At 47.2% G+C, this 25,000-nt stretch overlaps 1 protein-coding gene across 1 annotated transcript in view; it reads left to right on the plus strand.

Moving 5' to 3' along the window:
- LOC126573125 (protein hedgehog) overlaps positions 1-25,000 on the plus strand; it is a 206,355-nt gene that overhangs the window by 34,989 nt on the left and 146,366 nt on the right. The window lies entirely within an intron of this gene.

Raw genomic sequence — 25,000 nt, forward strand, 5'->3', positions numbered from 1 at the left:
ATTTCGGGAGGATTCCACTCACTAAATGGCTTATCACTTATCATCTCTTCAGGATTTTCTTCTTTTGAAACTAATGTAGGCCCGAATTTGCTTAAATAAATGATCTTCACATTTTTATTTTCAAAAGCTTATGAACTAAAATTTGAAAAACCGATGCATCTGGGAAACATAAAGGCATTGGTTTTAAAACACTTTTATTATTTATTTCGGATTTGTAATCTAAATATTCAGTCTTGTAAAGGTCCCCATTAAAATTTGTATTTAATTTGAAGAAAATAATTAACAGCGGAGCTTAGAGGGTGATAATACTGACCGCTACAACTCAACAAAATGCATTATAAGGGTGGTTGACCTTGATTGATGTCTTCCATGCCAGATAGCAGTAGATGTTGAAATCCAATTCCGTTTTATTCTATTTTACAATTTTAAATCCATCATCGCAAGAGCACTAATTAGATTGACTGCGCCCATGTTGCAGTATAATCACATACGATAAAATATTACATTTCCTTTAAATCTAGTCTAGGAGCGTAGATAGGTTTCACAACAAAATAATGTGCGATAGCTGCCTAGAAATTATCCGCTAACAATAGGTTTCACACGGCGTTGTCCTAGTCCGGAATGCGAAGTTTTTCCACCCATATCATCATCTAAACGGCCTCGCACCGCAGCGCATTGTGTGTCGGATGAATAAGCCATTCTTTTTGATACACTTCCCCGTTCTCTAGTGGTGCAATACCTTTACCGCCTGTTTATAGGTCCCTTAACAGCAGTTGTGATTGGAGTGCACTGTGAGAACATGATTTCAGCGTCCTCATGCAATCACCAAGCTGATCCCGTTTCCGATGCGGCTGGCCCTTTAACCTACACCCGTGCCTACATGCTGCACCTATCATCACTGATCATTCAGCGGCCTCGCACCAGAATGAACGCTAATGCATTTCTTGATACTCTCGTGGCGTGGGCTGCTGCTGCTGGAGCTGCAGTGGGAAAAAGGCGAGTGTGAAAATGATGGATATTACCTTGTTCTCCACCAAGCAACCGATGGCGCGGGAGAGGCATTTCCCTCACGGATGTGACTCCCCCCGGTCGACCGTGGGCAAGCACCAATCGATGATGATGATCAAGTGGGGCAGATAACGAGACTGGCACAGAAAAGACGATCGTCGAACGCTGATCAACGGCACCGGGACCGGAGACCCGGGTTGATTGATTGCAAAAAGCCCGTCCAGCGTCCTGTCCTGCACGAGACTGCCACATCTATAAAAGTCAGAACCCTCCTGAAGTCATCAATAAAATGTGATAAAAGCATCGGCATCCTGCAGGAATGCAGCAGCAGCAGCAGCAGCACCAGTGTCTCTCGGTGTCCGGGTACTCGGAAATCTCTCGGCCAGGAAAAGTATCGTACCGAGCAGACCGAGTCCGAACGACCACATGCTAATTTTCTCGCCACTTTAGCTCAGCATGTGCAACACCCTCTTCGCACTGGGCGACACGAGCATTTGGTTGGAGGGAAGAAAGTCACTGCCAAGTCGGTCAGCATGACGTACGACACATCTCTCGACCACCATCACCAGCAGCAGCACTCGCAGCACCAGCAGTGTCGTCGTACGGAGTGTGCCAGCTAGTGCTGCTGCCAGCCAGCCAGCCAGCCAGCCAGCCAGCCAGCCAGCTCGTCCACTCCGCACGAAGCGTAAGCGATATGCAATTTGCGTAAATTACACACCTTCTTCAGCTCAAGAGATGCCTTTCTTTTCCTTTTTTCCGCCTTCTTCTTGAGCAAAGTGTGGCAACCGGGAAGACACTGGCACGATGGTTCATCTTGTGCACCAACGCGATGACGAGCATTGATCGATCGATGAAGAGAGCGTCACTCCGACCACTTGACGCCATCGAAAGATGTCGTGTACGTAACGAGCACTCAACGGGATCAGCTCTTCCGGAACTGCGTTGAATGTTGCGTTGAAATGTAAAAATCTGCGGCTCGTTTTGTTCGCACATTTTTGTTTCGCGATTTTTTTCAAAATCAGCATCAAAAGCATTCCCTGGCAATGCGCTGCCAAGTCAAAGGCCACGCCCAGGGGTGAAGGGTTGTCTAGCGACGTGTGGATGATGTGGTAAGCTGCACCGCGAAATGAGCTTTTAAGCGGGTCAAATATAGCGCCACAACGAGCGACGCGTATCTACTTAATGTGCTCAGATTAAATGAAATTGATAGCGGCATTTTTCAAAGCCTGGCCAAGCCTGTCCAGCGAGCCAGCCAGACATACCAACGGTTGCGCCCTTGGCCACAGTATGCTGGTTGGCGCCATTGTGCATGCTTAGCCACGGTGAACTTTGTGCAACGTTATGCTGGCGTAATAATTACACCACTTGCTGCTCATATAAGGAAACTGCACCAGCAGGCAAACGAGGTTGACCGGATGCTGCTGCTTGTGCGCTCGTTGATGATTGGTGCAGCATGGACATACATGGGACGCCGCAGTCCTTGCAAACCGGTACACCGGTCGCCGTTATCCGGTGGTTACGAACGAGAGGGGAGAAGAGTGGTGGCTGTTAACTCTGTTTTTCCCGAAGGTGATAAATGGGGGTTGGAACTAATTATTCGCGCCTTCGCGTATCGAACGCGATCGTCATCGCCGTCGCCGTCGCCGTCATCATCGTGTTATTGGCCATTAAGTGGGAATAAATTGCAATTGCATGCTAACACACCGTTGACTGTGGCGAGGGGAGTGGTAGTTCGGGATGGTAGGTCAGGTGGAGTAGACAGTAAATCAGCCAGACAACAACCGCTTCATCGATGGTCAATCGCGGGCCAAACCGGGGGCTGTCTCTACCGGTAGTCGGCACGTCGATTGTAATGTTAATTTCTTTGATTTTTTTTTCGTGTTTTTGCTGTTTCTTAAGTTGGAATTTAAAAGCCTTTGCAGTATTGAAGTGTTAAGCGGTAAACTGTCCTGAAAGGGCAACAGCAATGGGCAGTTCAAAGGACTGGGTTGCAAAAGATTATGCAAATGCAGCAAGAGGCAAAAGCTTTGCTTGTTTGGCTGGTCATCGGAGGATCAACACACAAGTGAGCAAGATACTTTACTGGAGTGTAATTGTGAATAGTAAAATTCGTGGTTCTCGTACAAAGTGATGATCGCATCATCCTATGCCATAAGTAAGATACAAAAATTAAATAAAATCGTCGCTAAATCACCACTTTTTTTTAATCACCTCAATTTATTTGCCAACATTATCGCTACCATTTTTTTTTTTCAAAGAAAACATGCTATTTGTGGAATAAAAAAGATGGAAAACTGGAACTGGAACTTGTAGAATGGTGTTTGATCTTTTGCTAGGATGCTTCCTACTGGTTTTCGGGTGTTATTCGATTTCCATATAACAAATAGCCTTCTATGCGTCCTGTTAGCGGCCTTTTTTCGGCCCGTAAAACGATAAATGGCCACTTTGGTGGCCAATTGGCATACGGGTTGATTTTCTGCTCGTTACTTCCATATCTCCATCTTATTCCATTACAATAGGTTATAACTGACCTAGCCTTATGCCTTTAATTTTATAACTGACCAGAACTAGCGTAGTTAAAAATGATTATTTCATTGTTATCCAATGCCTGATCCAATAAAGTGTTATTGAAGCCCTGGTCGTATAGCTGGCTAACCGGAATTGCGAAGTGGAACCATTCACAAGATGCCTTTAGCTGCAGCACACAAATAAACAGGATTTGCCGAAAAGATTCTTCAATGTTTTCGTTTCTTGGCTTACAGCTTTTAAGGCTTCCATTTCCCAGGACGACTTCCTAGGAATTTGACCTGTCCTTCAATCATTTTGTCTTCATTTGTGATACCCTAGGAGAGGGGAAGAATTCTGAGAAAACAGAGATACAATTTAATTTGTAGTAGTGGACATCATGTTGGCATCGAAGGATTTAATGTTTATCATGTCCCTGGTGAATGAACAGAAAAAAAAGAAACCAGGGATGTTCAGTCGCTAGAAAAGAGAGACCAAAAAAAATGCTTCTCTTACACCTACACTAAATTTACTTTGCACTGGATGTTTTAGAAAATACATCTTCCTGGAAATGAAACCCTCAGCAGAAGATGCAATCGCCACAATCCTCAGAACTTTGAGCTCAATCCTTCGGTGTATTCCCAGTAATAAACAAAAAGCAAGAAGTACCATTCGTTTTTTAAATGTTAAATTGACATTGAAACAGTAACATCCACGCACTTCATCTTGCGATCTTGGTACGCAATGAAACTGTGTGAAATGTTCAAGAAACGGATCTTACACAGCATTTCAAACTAGTCTGAAAATCATAATCATAACCCAGTCACCAACAGCAGTGGTGAAGCTGAACTGGCTCAGCTCTTGTAGGGTGCGTTTTTGCCTTTCTGGACTCCTCCATCGAATTGCCAGATGCATTAGTGGCAGTACACGTACTCCACATCTGACCCAACCATTGGCACGCATAAACGACCATCTCCAGCTGTTACCATCGCAACGATGGCGACGCAACGACGATGGAAACGTGCTACGTGGCCATCGCGTGGCCAGGCTGACCCGGACCGACAACTGAAAAACCTCCCACCATCCTGCCCGATGCATGTAAAGCGAATGCTCCTCGAGTGCAACGAGAGTTTAATTAAATTTTAATTTTTAAATAATTGTTTAATTTCATGTATTCATCGCGAATCGCACTCGCGCTCGGTCGCGACCCCAAACCAAACGCATTATGATACACCTGTCTGCGATTAAGCAGTGTTAATGGGTGGTGCACACACGCGCAGCAGCACCTCCAGCACCCAGGGAGTCGCATCCGATCGCATTAATGGCCTGGATGCAGAATGGCGACGTGACGGCACCGTGACACCGGAATGGAGTGCGTCAGTTGGTATCATGTCCTTTTCATTAATATAAATTTGCAATGTTTTGCGGTGCCGCGGTTTCTTTCTCTCTCTCTCTTTCTCCCTTTTTCTTGCTGTCTCTTTGTCACACTTGCATCTACATCTCCTCTACGCGGATTGTGCACTCTTAATTGATAATTGATCCCACAGACCATGCTCTCGGTGTCTGATTCGGGATCCAAGCGTTATGAGGAGGCAGTAAATGCAAAATCAATTTGCAAGATTTCACCACCAACAAATAAACGATTGGCCACCAGAGTGGCCAGAGTGGCCAGAGCGACCAGAGTGTCCTTTAATCATTCTCGAGAACTGTAGAGCCTCATCTTCACCTTAGTCATGTTGACACCGCCGCCATGCACGGCGACGGCGTCTCCTGCACCGAACAATAACTTGGCGGAAATCCTTCCTCATTTATCCACCTTACGCCCTCGGCAGCAACCAATACCAATCAGCTGGCGGCTCATCCGCTCGTTCGCTTGATGGCCAACGACGATCAGCGACGGAACTTTGCTGTCATTATCGTTCACCCCTCGTGGGAAAAAGTTTCAACAAACGCAAGTGTCAGCAGGAACTTGATACTTTCTTCCGTTGCGTGGGTGACCGATCCGGGGGTGAGGGACCTAAACCAGTGAAACTTGTCCGGTAGCTTGTAGCTGGCCACGACGAATCCGACGATGGTGGTGGTGGTGGTGGAAGGTGGCAAAGTTGAAAAGTATTTCATTTCTCCAACATTCCCTAGCTCCGTATCCTTATCCTTTCCCCGTTCCCTTCACGTGGGTGGTGCGTGGTTTGCTTCATCCTCCACCTTACATCGGTAGCGACCCCTTGGACTCGGGACGCCCCCTTAAAGAAGCTTAGTCGATAATAGAAATTATTTGATTATAATCAGCTTAATTTGATTGGGTAATAATCGTACGCTCTCCCTCTTTCTTTCTCTCTTTCTTCCTCTCTCTCTCTCTCCCTCTCTCTATTGGATTCAATTGGTCCTTCTCCCTCCGCACCAGTTGGGTGTTGAGACGAAAAACTTTTCACTCATTTCCGGTCTCAAGGCACACCGGTACACGGGCCCGGAACGGTCAGCAGGTCCAACCTGATCCTGAGTGGCACAGTCGAAATGTTGGAAGAAATCGCAAATCGGACTTCTTCCCTGGGGCTGGGGAGTGGAATCCCACAATTACTTTGCCACAAATAAAATTAACCAATCGATCCCAACATTCCCTCCCTCGTTGGCCCTCCAGCGGGGCCAAGAAAAACTATTTAGATTCAAAAGTACCAACGAACCAACTTTGGAGTTCGATTTCGCCGATGGTGATGGCGATGGTGATGGTGAATAGAATTCAATTAGTGTAATGAGCGACCGGTGCCTGGGTGGGCACGGTATTAGATGCCAAGAGGTGGCCAACGGTGTTTACCACCCGGGGGGCGGTTAGACTGCTCAGGCGTGCTGGCCAGTTCGACACTTCCACCGGGATAAGGGATAAAGTTGGTGAACGACTGGCTACCGGAAAAACTTCCGCCCTGTTTGCGCCAATGTTGATCCGACGCTCGGTACGATTGAGGGTTGTTTGGACAACCGGGTGTTTTTTATTGATATTTTCCATAAATTGATTACTTTATCGTTTTAAATATCCTGTCGGCAGTAAAAACTAACTAACGCAAAGCAATGATGCACGCTACATCAGCGTGTTATAGACGGTAAATGGCACAAATCACGCATTAGATTTTGAATTCATGATACCTAAACGTAAATCTCTCCATAAAAAACATAGCGTGACTGTATCGATATTGGCATTAGAATTATTAGAATATCGACTTGAACGAAGACGTAAGTTGATCGCGAATCACTCAAGGATCTACTGTTGCAGATTAATACTATTTGTCGGTTATAGCGCCTGATCAATAAGACTATCACGCGTGAATGCATTCGAAACTACAGAGTTAGGCTGATTTTTCGTGGAAACTCATTATTTTTGGCGATTAAGTTATCAAATGGACCTCAAAAGATGCGCTTGAGATTAAAAAACTCAAAAGCACCTTTGAAATGGAGAAAAAAGACGATTATTTGATTAGTTTCAAGTGAAAACAATACAGCACATTGGGGTGGATATTCTTTTTTTCTTACATTACTCGATTGTTTCTAACATTACTGTTTTATTAGTGCGTCTTTTTGGAAGTAACACAAAAGTATCAAGCATAATAAATAAAAACAAAAAACTGAAGAGAATGAAATGTGATTTTAATTTTATAAGATTTAGACTTTTCATGAGATCCGTGTACATATTTAGCACTTAACTGCGATCATCGGTGAGCCAGCTCTTCTTATTTGATCTTCATCAGCATGACCCAACCCAACCTCTAAGTCAATGTTTCCGGCCTGACTCATTTGAAGCTTCTGCATCCTGAAGAATGATTCCCTTGCCCCTCTAGTAATTAAGAAAATGTTTCCAGAGCTTACGGCCCCAGATCTTAAGAAATTAATAATAACATGTAGAACTCTTTGAGAAATTGCGTACCAAGCAGTCAATACCGATCCATGGAAACCATTTTCGCACAAACACCAGAGCACTTGACGCTCCTCGGATCGAAACCAACGAAAGCGCCACACTAGTGTTTACACTGCAAATGGCTCCAGTGGGAATCGTGAGGAACCGATTTATGATTGTCGAACTCGATAATTGATGAATTCTGGTGCTCGATCCACGGGTGCCACTTAGCCGGCTTCCTGGCGGCCCTCCTGCACACTGAACGTAACAATTCGTTAAGTGATTTAGAAATCCATCGAAATTCGCCATCGACCTCAATTCTCTAGCATCCGGTTTGTTGCGCGCGCTTGCTAAGCACCGTGACTCTCTCGCAACGAAACGTTTCTCGTTAAACAAGAAATCATTTCAAAATGGCAAAATGGTGGGAGGTTCCACCATCGGGTTCGAGGCACTTTCACCTGTTAGAACTGTTGCCTTGAAATTCAATTTCATGTTGAGCCCCTTCATGATGGCGACAGTGGTGGCGCCGGATTGTAATTCGATCAGCGGCTCGGAAGAGGCCTCGGATAGCTCCTCGAGTCCACGTGTGTCGCACACAAATACACTCGCACACCGACACACGTGACATCATGGCGTGCAGATAAAGCATCCGGGCCTGCACCGCGGGCCATGATTTCAGGTTTCGGGCTCAACATCTCAAGCATCCGCACCCAGTCCGCGAAAGGAAGTCAACAATCTTTGCCATCGCGTCCGCGTCTTACGCGCTCGCGCTCGAGTTCCTCCTCCTCCTCCTCCTCCTCCTCCTCCTCCTCCTCCTCCTCCTCCTGGAGATCTTTTCCTGGGCCGCGAGGGTGCGCGAGTGTGTTTATGTTATGCTTTCCCCGCCGTTGCCCCCTTGGTCCGTGTTTATGTTTCATTTTCGGTGATTCCCGCGCGTGGTACGCGATGTTCGGTTGTGACAAGCCATCGTCAAGCGAGCCGGTAGTCCGTCCGCCAGCGATGCGGAGGCGTGGATTGGATCCGTCGTAATCTTCAAATCTCGTTATGTGACCTTCACCGCCACACGGTCACATCGTAACACGATGGCGATGGCAGCAGCATCCTCGGCATCGCCAGTCAGTCACCGTGACTCATCCATCGTTTGACGCCTGAAGCCACCGCCGTCGCGTAGGTGTTCCAAAATAATATTTTGGGAAGGAGAGGAAAGTTTATCATCCCGAGGGACACATTCTTACCGCGGGGTTTTCCACTGACGCGCCGCTCGCATCGAGATCCCTCGTTTAATCTCCTCTATCCGCTTCCGTCACCTTCGACGTCAGTGCCTCGAGGGCTCCGGTGCGGTCGCGGATGATGGTGTTGCTTCCAGGAATTCTTTAAACTTTCAGTTCCAGCAGCACCGGACCCGAGAGCCCCGCGGACCTAGATTAAGACAATGGAGCGGTGCGTTCGGTGCGACGAAATGACGTTCCGGATCTGCTTTGGCCTTTTGGTGGTGGTTTTGTGGTGCCGTAGGCAGATCAACAAGGATGCACTGCATGGTTATCATCCAGGTCAGACTTTTCGGGGGAACCGAAGCTCTCGGACGAACCGTTCGTTCTGTTGTGGGATTACGCGGGATCGGCCATCTCTCTGTCGTTCGTTCTGACAGCCGCGCCAATAGAAATGTTAGAAGATGGTCTCTCCTTCCCTCCCCTTTCCCTCGGTTCGGTTGGCTGTCAGGTTGTTATGCTTACGCGTCGCCTCATGCGTGACACGCCTGTTAACAGCTTCATTCGACAGCAAACGCTGGATCCTCACGGTGGCCTCGAGCGTCGTCGTCGTCGTTGTCGAGGTTAATCGGGATCTGCTTCTTCTCTTCCCCGTTCATAAATGGAAGATGGAGATGAAGAGCAACACACACAGACACAAACACAGACACAGACACCTTAAAGGCATAGAGAACTGAACCGAAAAACCGATTACAGCACGCCACGCGCGACGCTACGTGCCTGATCGTGGGGTTTACGGTACGGGAGTATCTTCATCGTCCTCCTCCCAGCCCCCCAAGATACGGGAAGGTGCCGTCGGTGAATTCAATCACCACGGTGGTTGGTGTGGGAACCCCTGCTTTCTGTTCTGTTCGGTTGGTGCGTGGTGTAGCTCCGCGATTAGCGTGAAATGTTATTAAAATTGTTTACAAGACACTGTACCACACCACGGCGGCATCGAATGCCCCTGCCCGGTCCTGGAGAGGGACGTCGCGTGCCTGGTCTTCAGCTGGCAGTCCCTTCTTTAACCATTTGCGGTACAACGACATCGGTGCCAGATTAGTGTCGTGTGGGAGAACAGTTCCGGTACACGCTCGGGGTGTTGGGGACCTCATGCTACCAGAGCGACAACCCGGTGGCATCGGCCGGAACAGAACAGAACAGGGGTCGCTTCCAACGGTTTTCGGAGAAAACAATCTGCCGCAGTTTACCCCTTCTCCCGTGAGATGGGCGGCTGTGGTGGGAGAGCAATCGCCGCCAACCGCCAAGAAGATGGTTTTCGGGAGGATTTCGGCCCCTCACGGACGATCGACTTCTTAATTGGTGTTCAACGCTGCGGCAGCCAAGAGAAATGCGCTGCGCACCGCTACCGATGATGGCGGTTGCGTTAAAGCGAGAATAATGGATTTTATTTTCGTCGTTGAGACGTGTGACGAGCGGACCACGGATCGATCCGAATGCGGCAACGCGATAAAGTGGAACTCGAACTCCATTAAATGTGGGGTGTGTGGTCGAGACGGGTGGAGAAAGGATTTGCGCGCGCTCTTACGCGATTGATGCTAGCAGTATCCGAAATCGAACGCACATGCTGGGCTGGTTGTGGTTCATTTTTCTCGCATTGTCGCATTAGAACTTGTTACTACACTTTACGCTCACCTAGGAGCTTTTCTGCCCTTTGAGACCTTAAGGTAGCAACTTTGTCTTAATTTGATTTCTACTTATTCATAAAGGATGCTTCTTGATATTATTGATTTTAGAATTTTGCTAGCACCACGATCATGTCCAAAGCTGACGTCGTTTCGTAGCCTCAGCATAACGGATTATAAGAGATTTGAACGGTCAATGTGACTCTTCAAGGCTAGCAGGTGTATGCATATGAAACCGTTGTTTTTATTCGAAAAAAAAGTTTATTGTGGAAAACGGATAATCATTTATTCTCCAAAGTAATGAGAATCGTTAGCTACACATTTCAACTATACCTTAGCCAAGTTTTGGATGCATTACTTAAAAAACCACCAATCTATACCATTTTTTCGAAAACCATCCATTTTTTCTAATTTTTGAAGAAAAGGAAGCCCTGCTCAGCCATTACCTGTTACAACGATGCACAAGAATGTTCAACTGATAGAGTTAAGTCTGGTGAGTTAGCCGCAAGTAGTAATTGTTACCAATTGCGGCTTTTACCGTGTCCTTCCGATATTCCGCGCGGTGGCGGAGCATTTTCATCGAGAAAACTAGGTCAATTTTGTCGTTTGTTGATATTTTGGTGGTTTTTTTTCACAAGTCTCGGTCTAAACTTATTAATTCTTGCTTGTAATGATCATTAGTAGCCTTTTTGGCCAATAAGGCCAATGTAATTTTAAGACTTCTAACATTTTCCCTGTTTTTTTGTTCTCTCATCAATATCACTACTTTTAATTTTTTTAAACCGATTTTGCACTGTGTTTAAATGAGAACATGCCCACCCTAACCATCAATAAAAATTTGATGTGATTCAGCCGCCGTTTTTTTTAGATGGAGGCAAAAAACGAACAATGTCCGTACATCGCAGTTTTTGAGAACGGAACATGCCATTTTAATCGTAATGAAAATATTTGTTATAGTGTCAAATTAGAATAAATGCATACCGATTATGTTTAACGGATGTTGGCGTACATATAGCTTTAGTACGACAAAGACGGTTGCATATGCATACACCTGGTATTTATTCCTGTACAGTACACTGAGAAAGCACGATAAAGAAAAGGCTCGCCCCACCGATAACACAAGATTGAAAAAAAGAGTAGTAAGGAGCTCTCGTATATTTCTTTGGACTATCTATCGTATATTTGTAAAACATCCGCTTATTTATCTTTAATATTCATTTCGGTTTTAAGTTGCATTTTAATTTTTAAGTTTAAAAAATAGAAAACAATAACCCACTGACCAATTTTTTAGCACATCATTTTAGAAATTCTGAAACATGACTGTATTTTTCGAGCTAAGAATGTGAATAAGCATTTCAATATTTGCTACAGTAGATGGATTTGTGTCCTCATCGGCCCAAAGCTAATGACCCCGGGCTATCCGAAATGCTAAAGCAGCCAATGGACAGTGTCAACAAATGCGAATGAATTGCAGTTACTGTAAACTCGTTGAAATTTTACAGGTTCAGTCAGTCAGTCAGGTCAGTATTTACAGGATCAGTCTCTGCTGTTGAATTGTTGGTTGTCTATTGAAAAAAGCAATTGGCGAACGACCAATCAATATAATTGTCGTTGAGAGTCGAGTTGTGTCCTTATTCTCATCTTGTGCCAGGCAATAGAAACACTAAAAACGGAAGTTATCCATTTCAATCAGCAAATTAGTATTCAAAAAGACCAGACTCTATCATGAAATGAGTACCGAGCAAAGTGATCCTCACCCTCCCAAGCATTAATATTCCTCCACATCAGCAACAACAACAACAACGGACACTTTGCAAAACGATCCCTCCACGGTATCCTTTCTATCTCCTTAGCCCAGTCCCACAATCCCTCGCTCGTGAACGGGGATTTAAATCAAATTATTCAAAAGCGAGCAAAAGCAGAGACCGACTCACGCGCCCGCTCCTGGACACTAACATAAAACATACGATCCTTAATTCTCGTCGGCTTAAGAAAACTCACCGGTTTCCACTGGCAAATGGGCTGGAGCGAACCGAGGGCAGGGCTTAAGAAAATGCTGTCGCCACAAGCAGAATAGCGTCAGAGACACAGAGACACCAGATAAGGACAAAAGAAAACAACAAAAAACGAATGGAAAAAACAAAAGAGTGTCCGGTCTGGTACGAAATACACCCTTTAAGTATCGGCTTTCTGTTTCCGGCGAGCCGTCACACGGTGACAAGGGGCCGCGGAGGAGCGAGCGGAGGTCCTAAAAGGTGGCAAAACCGCCGCATCAATTATTTATTCCATAATAACACCGATCGCATTGCATAAATTACGCCAATGAATAATAAACAGGGATACGCGGCGGTGCGGCGGCGGACCAGACAACCCGAAGAGCCATTCGTCGCGGTACGCGAATTGAAACCGTCGCAAAGTGGCGCTTAGGCGGCCAAAGTGGGACCCAGGATTAGCAAAAGGTACCCGGCCACCTCGCCTCCTGACGCCCTCGGTGACGGGCCGAGGCAGTTTGTCTTCACCAGTCGCCGGGAAATGTCATCCGCCACAGCACGGATCAAGTCGCTTACCTCGCGTTAATGAGACAGCCATGGCAGGTAGGCCGGCAGGACTGGTAGGCTTTTCGCCGGGATAACGCGCCTCAACTTTTGCCAACAAAAACCCCCACCTTCGGCCACGGACTTGGCCCAACTCCAAAGTGCCGCCAAATAATTTCGCTGCATAAATTAGTCCAAACACGGAAGGTGGAAGGATCTCACCCCCTCACCCAGGCCCCACAAACCAGAGATGATGATTTGTAATTCCGTGCGACCGAGTGTCCTGTGGCCCCAAAAAGGAGAAGAGCAAATGCTGTTGGCGGACATTGGGTTTGGGTGCCTGAAACAAAAGCTCAAACGCCAAATCCCGAATGGAGTGGATGGAGAGAGGACCTCCTGGAACGCTCCCCCATTACGCTCCCAATTCGCGGCCAACAATCGCGAGCGCGTAATCTTCTTTGCCCAACTTCCCTAATGAGCGGCTTAACGGCGACGATCGTTCCGGGATGACGTTCCGGGTTGTTCCAGGTACCGTGCGGTGCGTTTTGGTCAACTCAGGAGTGAAGGGAGGATATCCCACCACCTTTGTTTAGTACACGACGCGACCATCCGTTGCGATATGACATAAGTTTCCTCAGCTCGCGATTATCATAATGTGTTTCATTATGTTCGTGGATTATTGGCTTTGGTCTCGTGGCTCTCTGCGTCTTCTACGCCATTTACTCCCCCGGGGTGTTATTGACTGTAAGTAGTGCGTCATTGCGCCATAGCCGTGTGAACGTTCGAAGTGAACCTCTATCATCACAGTCAAGAGCAGAGAGAGAATATACTAAACAGGAACAGTAACAGTAACGGGTAGCTTCCGGTAAGAAATCACTTAGTCCTCCAGCGTCCTTCGTTGTACTGCTCGACCAAAAAAGGGAAGTCCAAACTAACCTCCAAATAACCTGCACTCCAACGGTTGTTTTCTGTTTGCTTAAAAATCGATCGATCCTCTCCAGTGGCTTATCTCACTAGCCTTCCTCTCACTATCCCCGGATGTACGTTCGTTCCGTTCTTGATTTGAAAACTTCGTCAGGTCCTTGGTTTTCTTTCCTTTTTTCCACCCATTTCTTCTTAGATTCATTCCATTTGTAAGAAGATTCACATTTGGTTCACTCTCTACGCGCTCTCCACTCCTACTCCCGTTCGTTGCTTCGTCGAAATGATTGCTTTTCCGTTGATGCCTGGCCCCAGAGATGGGTTGGATACATTACCTCCAACTCTTTCTCCCCCTCTCTATTACTCTCTCTCTCTCTGTTTATCTCTTCTACTATTTCCCCCCTCTAACGGCGAGGCCAAGGAGAGTGAAAAAGGCACTGAAAGCCACAAGGCATTTGGTGAATTCGATACGCCGGCCAATGTCTGACCATGCAATTTTGACCTGGCCCCACCAAGGGCGCACCAGACCAGCGGCCAGTGTGTTCCGGTTAGGGAGACCGGTCCATGGTGTAGGGCCGGAAGGAATTCTGGTTTGAAATAAGTTTCCAAGATAAAACCGCCCAGCACCAGCAGGCAGATTAGTATCGTCCGGAGGTAAAATGGTCAATTTACTTGCGTGTTGGCTAAACTGCTGGTAAAAAGGATAATGGCGGTTGCTGCTGCTGCTACTGGCCCTCAACGGACGGTAGCTTAGCGGAAGAAGTGCGAGACGAAATGCGAGACGAAAATAAGATCTGCCTGGAGAACCCTGAAATGGACTCCGAAACCTTACAGGACGGCAGGACGTGGAGGGAACCCAAGTAAACACACACCCGGTGTAGTTGGGTGGCTTTCATGGCCACTACTAAAGGGCTGCTATCCACCGATGCTGCCTTTGCCCGTTTGCGACCTACATTCGCTGGTCCCGGTAGATGGAATTTTATTTGAATTTTGATAAGTGAAATGCGATTCTTTACTTCAAAGCGAACACCCACTCGGACCAGGATCAGGCACTCGGTGCGTGTCCGCACGAGGAAAATGAAATAGAACTGAAGGGAAGAAGGGAATGTTTGGTTAGGGTGGAGAGCGAGTTGCGTTACGCCACACCGGCATATCCAATCCAAAGTGCATCTGAAGCAGTGGTCCGAGACTTATCTTCTTGGTTTTATCATGCGAACGCCTATCGCTGCGCACCGCACTGCAGAAGATGGAGATGGGTATCGTCCATCATTTCGATTAATTTCGAAATGCTTCGGTGCGATCCGGGCACCTGATCCGGGCCCCCAATCACGCCGATGGAGTGGATCAAATTAAACCAAATATTACGGAATTACTTTGTGCGGGGTTGGAGACCACACGCCACGAATGACCTTTGTTCGCTTGGTTGGAATGGAAATGAAGAAGATCCTTGAATCAGAATCATCAAACGGAACGGACGCAACGCTAGCGAGAGCGAGAGCGCGAGAGAGAGAGAGAGGGATTGGTTTGTTTGCATACCTCTGGCGGCTCGGTCCGAAAGGGATTTAGTATTCACACATATGAGCTCCTGCCAGTTGGTGCACGTGTGAGGATCCTCATTAATGGTTGGCCTCGGTTGGCGGTCACCAGACCAGCACCAGACCAGCAGAACCAAACCATTCAACGACCCGGAGACGCATGTAAATGAGAGATTCTTATCGGGATCGAGCCGCACAATTCGTTCGTTCGCTCGCTCGTTCGAGCAATCTGTACTAAAACCATTCTGTGGCCCTTTGAACTTGCGGCGCGCTTGATGAGGTCCTGATGGTACCGGGAGTAGCACCGGGAATGAGCTACATTTAGTTTGAAATAACATATTCCCCGGAAGCCTACACCGACAGAGATTCAGAGATACTGAGTACTGAAGGAGATCACAATGAGTTCCAAAACGGGAACTGGGAGAGTGGCAGGAACACTGTGGGCGTTGAGTAGTGTCGACGAGAGTCCTGGCATCGATTGTTGATGAAGCCCGGCGCCGTGGCATTCGTCATCATTCCGAACGGCGCACCCGCGCGATACCGCGCCATTCGCGTCGTAAAAGCGTTTCTCTGCCACTGGAACTGCGAGCTCGCGGGTTCACCTCCCTCCCGGGCCTCTTCTACCACTCGCTCTGCCACCACATAAACCGCAACACAGCGAATGTGAGGAGTTTATTAACGAATGGATTTGCAGTTGTTGATAAATAATATATGGGAAAAGTTATTTCAACTCAACTCGAGCGGTGGTGGATCGGGCAAACCGGGCCACGCGCCCGACTGCCACCGACTGTTTACCGTGGGCATGCCCGGGAAAGGGGTGGGGCGAGTGGGTGGGTCGGGGGTGATACTTAAATTTTTATCACCCCTCAAGCAGTCCGCGAAATTTTCAGCAATTTATTTATTGCCCTTCGCCCTGCTGGCTGCGTGGCCACAAAACAGACTCCAGCCCCCCTCCCCCTCCAGAACCACCCACGCCAACCCTCACACCACATGGAATGGAATGTGTGTTTTTGGCCCAGCACCGAGCACCGGGTCCGAGTCCGAGGGCTTGTGGAGCTTATTTCGTGTTGCTGATGCTGCTGCTGCTGCTACTGCTGCTGTGGTTGCTTAGAAAACAACCGTTCGCGTAAGCTTTTACTCACTCTACCGTAAGTGAAGCTTCATTTCCATGCCCCAGCATGCCATGCCATACCGTGTGCCGTGTGCTGTGTTCTGTCGCAACAACTCTCACTTCCGTTCGTTCGTCCACCATTGCCACTGCTGGAGAAGTAATAATGATAAAAAATGTACGAATCCATTTGTGGTCGCGCTGCCCTCAAACGAAACGAGATGATTTTATTTGCGCTCGCGCATGAACGCATGAAACGACCGAATGGTGGATGCTGCCGGCCGCGGGCTGGGATTTAATTGAAACGCCTCAAGGTGCGAGCAGCGCCGGCCGTAAAAATGGATCGGGCCCAAACAACGGACCCACGCCACTTCCCTTTTAGGCGCCTCGAGCCCAAAATTGAATGAATCATGATGATGGAACCTGGCCACACAATATGTGGCCAATGTGCAAAACGATCGCCGGAGGAGAATGGTGGTCCGGAAATGGGAAACCAAAATTGCGCGCAACCTAACGCGGTGGTGGTGGTGGTGACGAACTGGAGCATAAGTGTGTGGAATGCTGATGGCAATATCGATTCCTGCGAGGGAGCAGCGTTGAAATTCAATCTATTTTCCCTAAGACATCTCTCTCGCACATTACGCCTAAGCTTCTGGGCGTTTGCAGGAAGATGCTTCTGCTCATTTGCAGAACGAGGCAACAAACGAAGCTCGTTTCACCTCAATTATGAATGTAAAACGAAACCGAATAGGAAGGCCATTGCATCAGCGGCGACCATGGAAAAGGGGTTTTTGTGTATGAATATTTGATACCATTTCGAGAGGGAGAGAGAGAGGGCCCGGAGGCAAGGTCCATGTGCATCCATGGTGCCAAAGACCGTGGTTGGGAGATTTGCAATGGGCCAACAGTAAAATTAAACGTGTTCCCAGTTATGTGAGCTAAATTTTTGGTGTTGTGCAGTAGAGAGGGCTTCCAAACAGGGGGTTAAATAATGCATTTTAATAGTAATACGAGCATAACTCAATGGGTGAATGTTTACGAACATATAATTTACCTTGAGCTTCATTTAGTCAACAGTGCTGCTGTAACTACAATAACAGAACATCTTGCTTATCATTTTACAGGTTCTAGCTCAGTTTTGTAGTTCTAACTCAACCTTTTCTTTCCAATGATAACTAGCATTTTATGAAGATCTTGTGAAGATTGTGGTACTCTTGTTAAAATCAATTGTAGTTGCGATGAAACCAAAGCTTTTAAGCGAAGAGTTATGGGGCCGTTGCTTCAATAGTTTGCCGAACTAGCACACACGTGCTAGGACTTCTAAGAGGACAAGAAAATTCTCGGAACATGCAGTGTGTGAGGTCTGGCCTGATGAATCAACTTCGCCTCTTACGAGTTGCACATCAAACACGGCTTGACTCACATCTGTGGAGCAATTGCTACGCTACATACTGTAATGTCTGTTATTTTACAATAGTTTAATCTTTCTTATAATTTCTTGATAGCGTGTCGCAAGAACTCTTCATCGTTTGAAGTGACCGAGACCAATCTATCGATGTATGAAGTAGAAGTGAACCGCTGTACAGGAAAATCGTTACTTATGCAACCGAACAAGGGAATCATGAAGCATTCTCCGGTAAATACTGCAAATGGAGAACCACCTCCCACCATACATATTCTAAACAGCTTTTGGCTGGGTTGGTTACATGGAGCTGAGGGATGGCTTGTTGAAACACCCTTTCGTATTCCTTCATGCCTATCACCATTCATGTTTGCAAAAGCTGTACTCTGTTTGCATGTACCGCTTAGGTTTTACGCTTAGCCATAGCAGGTATGTAGGATTATTGTAATGAATGATAATTATTGAACAAATCCACATTTCATAACATCTTTTCAATTCGTGTCCCAACACAAGATTGATTTTATTGTTGCAATGGAATGTAGATATTTGGAAATTGTGGTGTGGTCTGCTACAAACATTTCTGCAAGTTCACTTTGTTTATGTTATGAAACCTGATCAAATTGTGCTACAAATTCGTTTCCATTAAAATTCTGATAAGTTCTCTTAGTAAAAGCAAATGCACCATTAACTTCCATCCGACTGTTATGACTTTCGATAACATATTTCTTTATGTGTAATTATTTTAGAATCTCTAGAAAATTTTATAAAGTAACGTGGCCCTCGCTGCAATCAACTGACTTATCAAATGACATTTATATCAAAATCCTTCTCTTTTGATTGTTGATCAGCCATACATTGTGACAGAACCTCTCGAATCCTTTGCCTCCCTGCCAATGTATGCCGTTTTCAAACCGTTGGATGCTATGCTCCTACAACCAATCACAGCTCATGGAGAAAAAAAACCCTCGACCCCTCTCGATTCCCCGAAAACGTTCGATCAGGTTTATTTTCATTACAATTGCCTCCAGGATGCCTCCGGGAACGGGCACGGGCACGGGCACATGTGCCGATAATTATAAACTGAATATGTTTATGCTTCCAAAATTATTTATACTCTTGTGAGACCCGTGAGATATTCTTCTGCCCTTTCGCAGAGCCAGCCAGCGAGCGTACCTTTTTTCCACCCGCTCCAAATGGGTCTGTCGAACATCGCTGACACGTTTGCTGGCTCAAAATTGGAGCAACACCGCGTTCGACCGAGGATCGGGATCGGGTTACTCATCCCCCCGGACCCCTTTTCTGCCCTACCCGAAGACAAATCACTCTCATAAATAACGAAGAATCCGCCATCGTTAGGAAGCAGTACCGACGACCCCGATTTTGAGGCAAAACAAATGGTGGCAGTGGCTCTAGTGGCGCGCGTGTGTGCTGAGAGGCTACAGCAACAACAACAACAACAAACTATGAGGAAAAACAGAAATCCTCGCCCCACGCCTCTCTGCGCGGCCCTAGGGTTCTAGAAGTCTACTTGCGTTTCAACGTATCTGATTCGATTTAACAGCTCATTCGTCGTCATCGTCGTGGAACACCGTTTTGAGCAGCAGCAGCATCATGAAGCGAGTTTTATGGACGGACGGTACCTCCTTCACCTTTGTGAACCGATCGGCCTATTCTGGGCCTACACTCTCTCTCTCTCTCTCGCTCCGGTTGTTTGTCGTGGGATTCAAGAATTCCGAAAACCCTCCACCGGTGGCACAGATGCTGGGAGCGGCAGGGACCAATGCATGGAACGCATGGAAATGGATATCGAAACAAATCGGCATACAAATGACATCTGTTAATTAAACACTAATTAGACCGTGTGCATCCACATACCGGCTGGCACACAAACATACACGCAAAGAGTCGTCAGTGTCGAGCGTTGACGGCCGATGCTGCAGATCGAAAGCATACGCGGCATCCCGGTCACGGCTGGAAAATGAACTGATAATGTGTTTCTTCTCTCCCTCTCACTCTCTCGCTTTCTCTGTCTCACTCTCGCGGTGGCAAAAAACGGTCTCCTCACCGGAAGACATTCGATACCATCCGATGCTGCTGGTTCCTCGTGTTCAAACGCTATGCGCCGCGCGACATGCTCATTGATTCAGGATGACAACCGGTCATAAAGTAATTGGATTTATTTTTGGGAAAGCATCACAGCGGGCGACGGCGGTCTGTCGCTCGACAACGCCGCCGGCCACGTGGTGTGTCATTTGCTTCTTTCATTTTTCTGCTTCGCTTCACTCGGAATCCCACTTCTCCGTACCGCCCATTATCTGCTCTCTATTTGGGCTGGAGAAGCCTGATCAGTAAACATCGAAAGGCGGCACGCGCTCGATCGTGCACCCTTTTGAAACGAAGAGCAAGAGGGTTGTGATCTTGATCTCGATCGATCCGCATTAGCATAACAGTTTTGTCAACGCGCATGCGCAGGACAGAAAGTGGCCGATATCGACTTATTACTGTGAGCTGACCTGAAAGCAACTGCAGAACACTAACCAGCTTCGGCATTTGCAAGCAACGAAAGTAGGTTTTCTATTCCCTCTCTCTCTCTCTCCCTTCGTTCTCGTCACTTGTTATCTGATTTATGCGACTTCTCGTCACAGTCTCGAGGGACGGAGCATAAAGCACCATAAATATCTATCCCACCGCATCTGATTGTGTGGACATCTGGTGTCTCAATACTCGTAGATCGGCATCTCCGGGCCCGATCCGATCCGATTACGGTTCCCGATGGTTCCCGATGGCTATTCCCTCGCTTTAGAATTGTCACCGTCTCTTACGCCGTTTAATCGAGATCGAGATCCGTGCTGGGGCCATAAAAATTCCATCCACCTTACTGAACCCGCAATAAAGCGACTTCTATAAATACCACTGTCCGCTTCCATTTCGATTCCGCGGCGGGTCTCGTGGCTCATGAGATGTTGTTTGGCCCGCCCCGGGGGGAAACCGAGGCCCTTTTTACGGTTCTGATTGCTGTTTTATGCTCGTCTAAAAATTTGATAATTGACTGCATAAATCAATACGCACATCGCAGCGCATCGCAGCGCACGGCGATGTTTATGCTTTTGAGCTTAAAAATAGTGCGGTGAAATTAACAGACGCTCCTCGCATTCTGGGTGGTTCCCAGGCGAGTATTGAGGATCGCTTTACAAAAACACTTGGCCAACAAAACATCATCATCATCTCGTCGCCTCGGCTCGGTGTTTGCGTGCACGATACAGTCCGATCTCGTGCTCGCGTGTTTCGTTCGTGATTGCGTGATGATAATGGTTTCAGATCGCGATCGTAGGGGCCGTTGGCTTAATTACCTACTGTCCTACCGTCCGTGTATGGGTTTCCATCATTCACAAACCATTTCGGTGAACGCACAAATCATTGCGAAAGCGATCCAGAAACAGCTCAAAACGCTCCAAGTGATCCCATCTGTGTTGGTGTTCCAGATCGCATCCACGACCAAACCAACCAACTGACCACCCACGGCTGTGCAATGGACAGGGACCGGGCGTGACTGGCCCCCTTGTGGCCTCGGTGTCGTATTTCTTGCATTTCGTCCGGAGGTCGTAAATCGAGTGGCCCCGGGATGGGAGGTCAAACCGCTAGAAGCCGATTCCTATCCGGCCCGGGGCACTGTTTGGTTAGAAAACAAAACGCTCAAGACGCGCAGCAGCAGCAGCAGCAGCAGTATCTTGCCATTGCCCCTTGGTGCATGTGGTGCGAAACAAATGGTTCTAGATTCCTTGGCCGCAGCCACCTACGGACCGTGCGCTCGAAACCGGGGCCACCATCATCATCGGTTCTATTGTTTTTGCTGTCCACCCACCGCCCTGGTTCTCCCACTTCCTGCTGCCAACTCAGCTTCCGGTTGTTGATGTTTGCTGTTCAGCGAATCAACGGGAAGCGTGCGCGTGTTCTCCGAACTCCGAACCAGCAGCCAAGCGGGATGATGGTATGGTGCCGAGATGCCATTGCGAACGGAAAGGGGTGAGTAATTTGAGTCGTTTAATTACAATAACAGTCCATAAATTACTGGCTATCGATATCGACAGCTTATAGATCAAATAAATATTCGCTGCCCATCTGCTAGTTTGCTGGTGCTACTCGGTACCAGCAGCTGGTTGAATACACTTCACGTCAAGCCAAATATTGGTATAGAATCCACGATTGTTGTTCCAGTTCAGGTTTAGTGTGTTGGGTTATCAAATAACGAAACTACTTTTCGGTAAATACTCTTCATTTCAGGAGTTCCACTGAGATGATTGACTTCTGGGGGCGCTCCAAGGTGCTTGACCGTTTCTACCTTCTCGTACCTTCATTACGGCCTCATAAATCATCGTCTAGCGATCGAAAACAAGACAAAAACAAACCAAAACAAGGCAGACCAACACAATCGCGATCAAAACAAGGAGTTGTGCGCTTCACGGTCACGACCAAGCCACCGAATTGTGTTACGGTTCTCGTGTATAATTCAATTATCGAACGCATTTCGCACGACCAACACCGGGACCAACTGACCGTTCCGACTTGACCGCCACACATCTCAGCACGATTTCACACATTGATTAGCGTCCAATGGCATGCCACTCCGGTGGGTTCAGACAAAAAGTGGTTCCATTTGACATTCGCTTGATTTTGAATGTCAGACCAAGTGGATGAACCAGTGGATGAGATTCGCTACACGGTGCTTCGCGATCCGCATTTTGGAGCTGGTTTGCGGTCATGTTTATCTAAAGTACCAAGTCCCCAGGATGACGCTGGTCTGGCGATCTGACCGAGAACCTGGACTTGACTTATGGTTCGCAGCGTGATTAATGATTCATCCTGGAGGACAAGGCAACCGATGCGTCTTCCCTCCATCCATTCTGCTCCGTATGGTAAGTGAATAATAATCGCATTTGATTGATTAATTATTAACCTAAGCGGGGACTCCTCACTTCGAGCTTGACCTCGGGACCGATCGAATTAGTTCGTCCGGAATTATCTCATCATCTGCTGCTGCTGCTGCTGATGCTCGCTCACTGTTCGCTAGGACCTGAGGCCCTAAGACGGGATACAGCAGGATCGTTACAATGGCCCCCGGTCCAGCCAGGTAATCCGATAAACTACCTTCCCAATCGGGCGTAATCGTAACCGACATCCGGTGCTGGTGCGGTGCGGTGGTCAAAAACCCACAAAACCCACCCTCCCAAAACCGTTCCCGGGCCACTCTTCAATCGTTTTCCAGTTAAATGATTTACGCCTTTCGAAAAAGGTTCCCCCAGCGGTGAAACATCTAGATCTTGTGGGTGTCTGAGTGGATGCGGCAGTCGGCTTGGAGGCCAATCATTACTCCACTCCTTCCACCACCAAGGGCCCAAAGTGATGAACGGCATTCCGAAATAAATTAATCAAACAACGCGCTAGTCGCAACGCTATCAGACGACATGCCATTGCCTCGAAGGCAGCACACACTCTGGCGAGACATCGGAGGCTCTTAGCGAAGACTCCGGTGACCGGAGTTTGCTCAACCATCTTCCCACAGTCTTGCCGTCCGTTCGCTCATTAATCTAGGCATCGTTCGGTGAGCTGGCAGCCAACTGCAGTGCCATGAGATGTAACAAAGTCATAATTCATCGTTATTTATTTATCGGGATGCTGTAAACAAGATGTCCCGTATGGTGCTGTCCCGTGCTCCGATGACCGTGCAGTAGCAGCAGCAGCAGCATGACAGACCCCTGGAGGGTGCAACGCGGAACAAGCTATTAGCAGCTAGCCCGCGGACCATAATGATATAATCCAACATTGATCCAACCGACTCTGTCCACTCCCGGGGCGGGGAGGGAATTGCCCTGGATCGCCGGCCTTTCTGTTTCAGCTCATTCATCCTTCATTTTACCAACCCCTTTTAAAGCGAAGATGAACATTGTTTACACCATTCGTCTGTTGCAAAGCAAGGCAGCGCTTTCCTTTTTCACCCAATTTCTTCCTGGACTCGCGGGCGGCCAATCACTTCTCCCTATCTCCCGGCCATGTTAACGCGATGTGAAACACCCTGTATCGATAAATCATGTGCTCAAGATGGACCGAGATCCGAACCAGAACCCGGAATGCATTGCTGCCACTGCCGTCTGGATCACGTCTCCACTGTCAGCTCGCTTTATTGATGGTTCGCGGGCGACATCATAGCTGCATCATAGATCAGAGAGCAATCTTTGGCTCGCAAGCGACATCCACCCCACTGCGACTGCGACCGATGGAGTTTATTTGTTTCCGATATATCCAACGTCATCGGTGCGGTGCTGTTTACCGCGGGATGATTTGTTTGCCTTTCGACAAGCTGTAAGCTCCCCGCGAGATCCACCCTGTCATCGCCAGGTGCATCCGTTCGGTCCACGGTTTGGGGCTGATATATCTATTGCAATCACACACGCGAGACCTGCTGCTGGTTAGAATAAGGCCAAGAATGCAGCTCACCGGTTGACGGTGAATTTGTTTAGCTTGGAGCTAAAAGTATATGGAACTTTGGGGTGGGTTCGATTGCCATGAGAGCTTGGCTTACACGGTGGATTGCTTTGAAGTTCAACGAAAAAATCATACCGGTACGAGGCAGCAATTGCACTCTCCAACTCTCGGATGCAACGATGGATAAGACCAGATTGATTTCGGATCTATTGCAATCATGGGAATCAACAATTGCTGATTAATTGTTTATTTGTAAGGACAATCGATTCTCAAAGGAATTTGGGGTTCTCAAAAGGCAAAAAAAACATGCAGTTTAGTAGCATTTTGTCGCTAGAGAATAAAGGCTGACAATAAAGCATACATTTGAATCCTTGTTTTAAATGCAAGATTGAACAAAGATAACCAATTGTTTATGCCATTAAAAGTACATTTTTTTTTATTTTACGATGCGAAGAAAGAGATGAATGTTCGTTGAAAGCAGTAATGCCGATTATGAATTGATTGATTGAAGGTTGATTTATTGTTCAATACCTATTGCTATTATATTATTACAAATATCTTATATATTGCTTTTATAAGATATTAGCAAGCGCTGATGGTGGTACTCTTGAAATTTGGTACTTCTTTGAATGAAGATTATCATTGACTGATTGAAGCACGTTTTGGTAATCAACACGAGACAACGAGATTTGAGTATCATCAATATTCTCTCTATTGTTTAAAAAATTCACCTT

Source organism: Anopheles aquasalis, chromosome 2 (genome assembly GCF_943734665.1).
Source record: "Anopheles aquasalis chromosome 2, idAnoAquaMG_Q_19, whole genome shotgun sequence".
NCBI lineage: Eukaryota > Metazoa > Arthropoda > Insecta > Diptera > Culicidae > Anopheles > Anopheles aquasalis.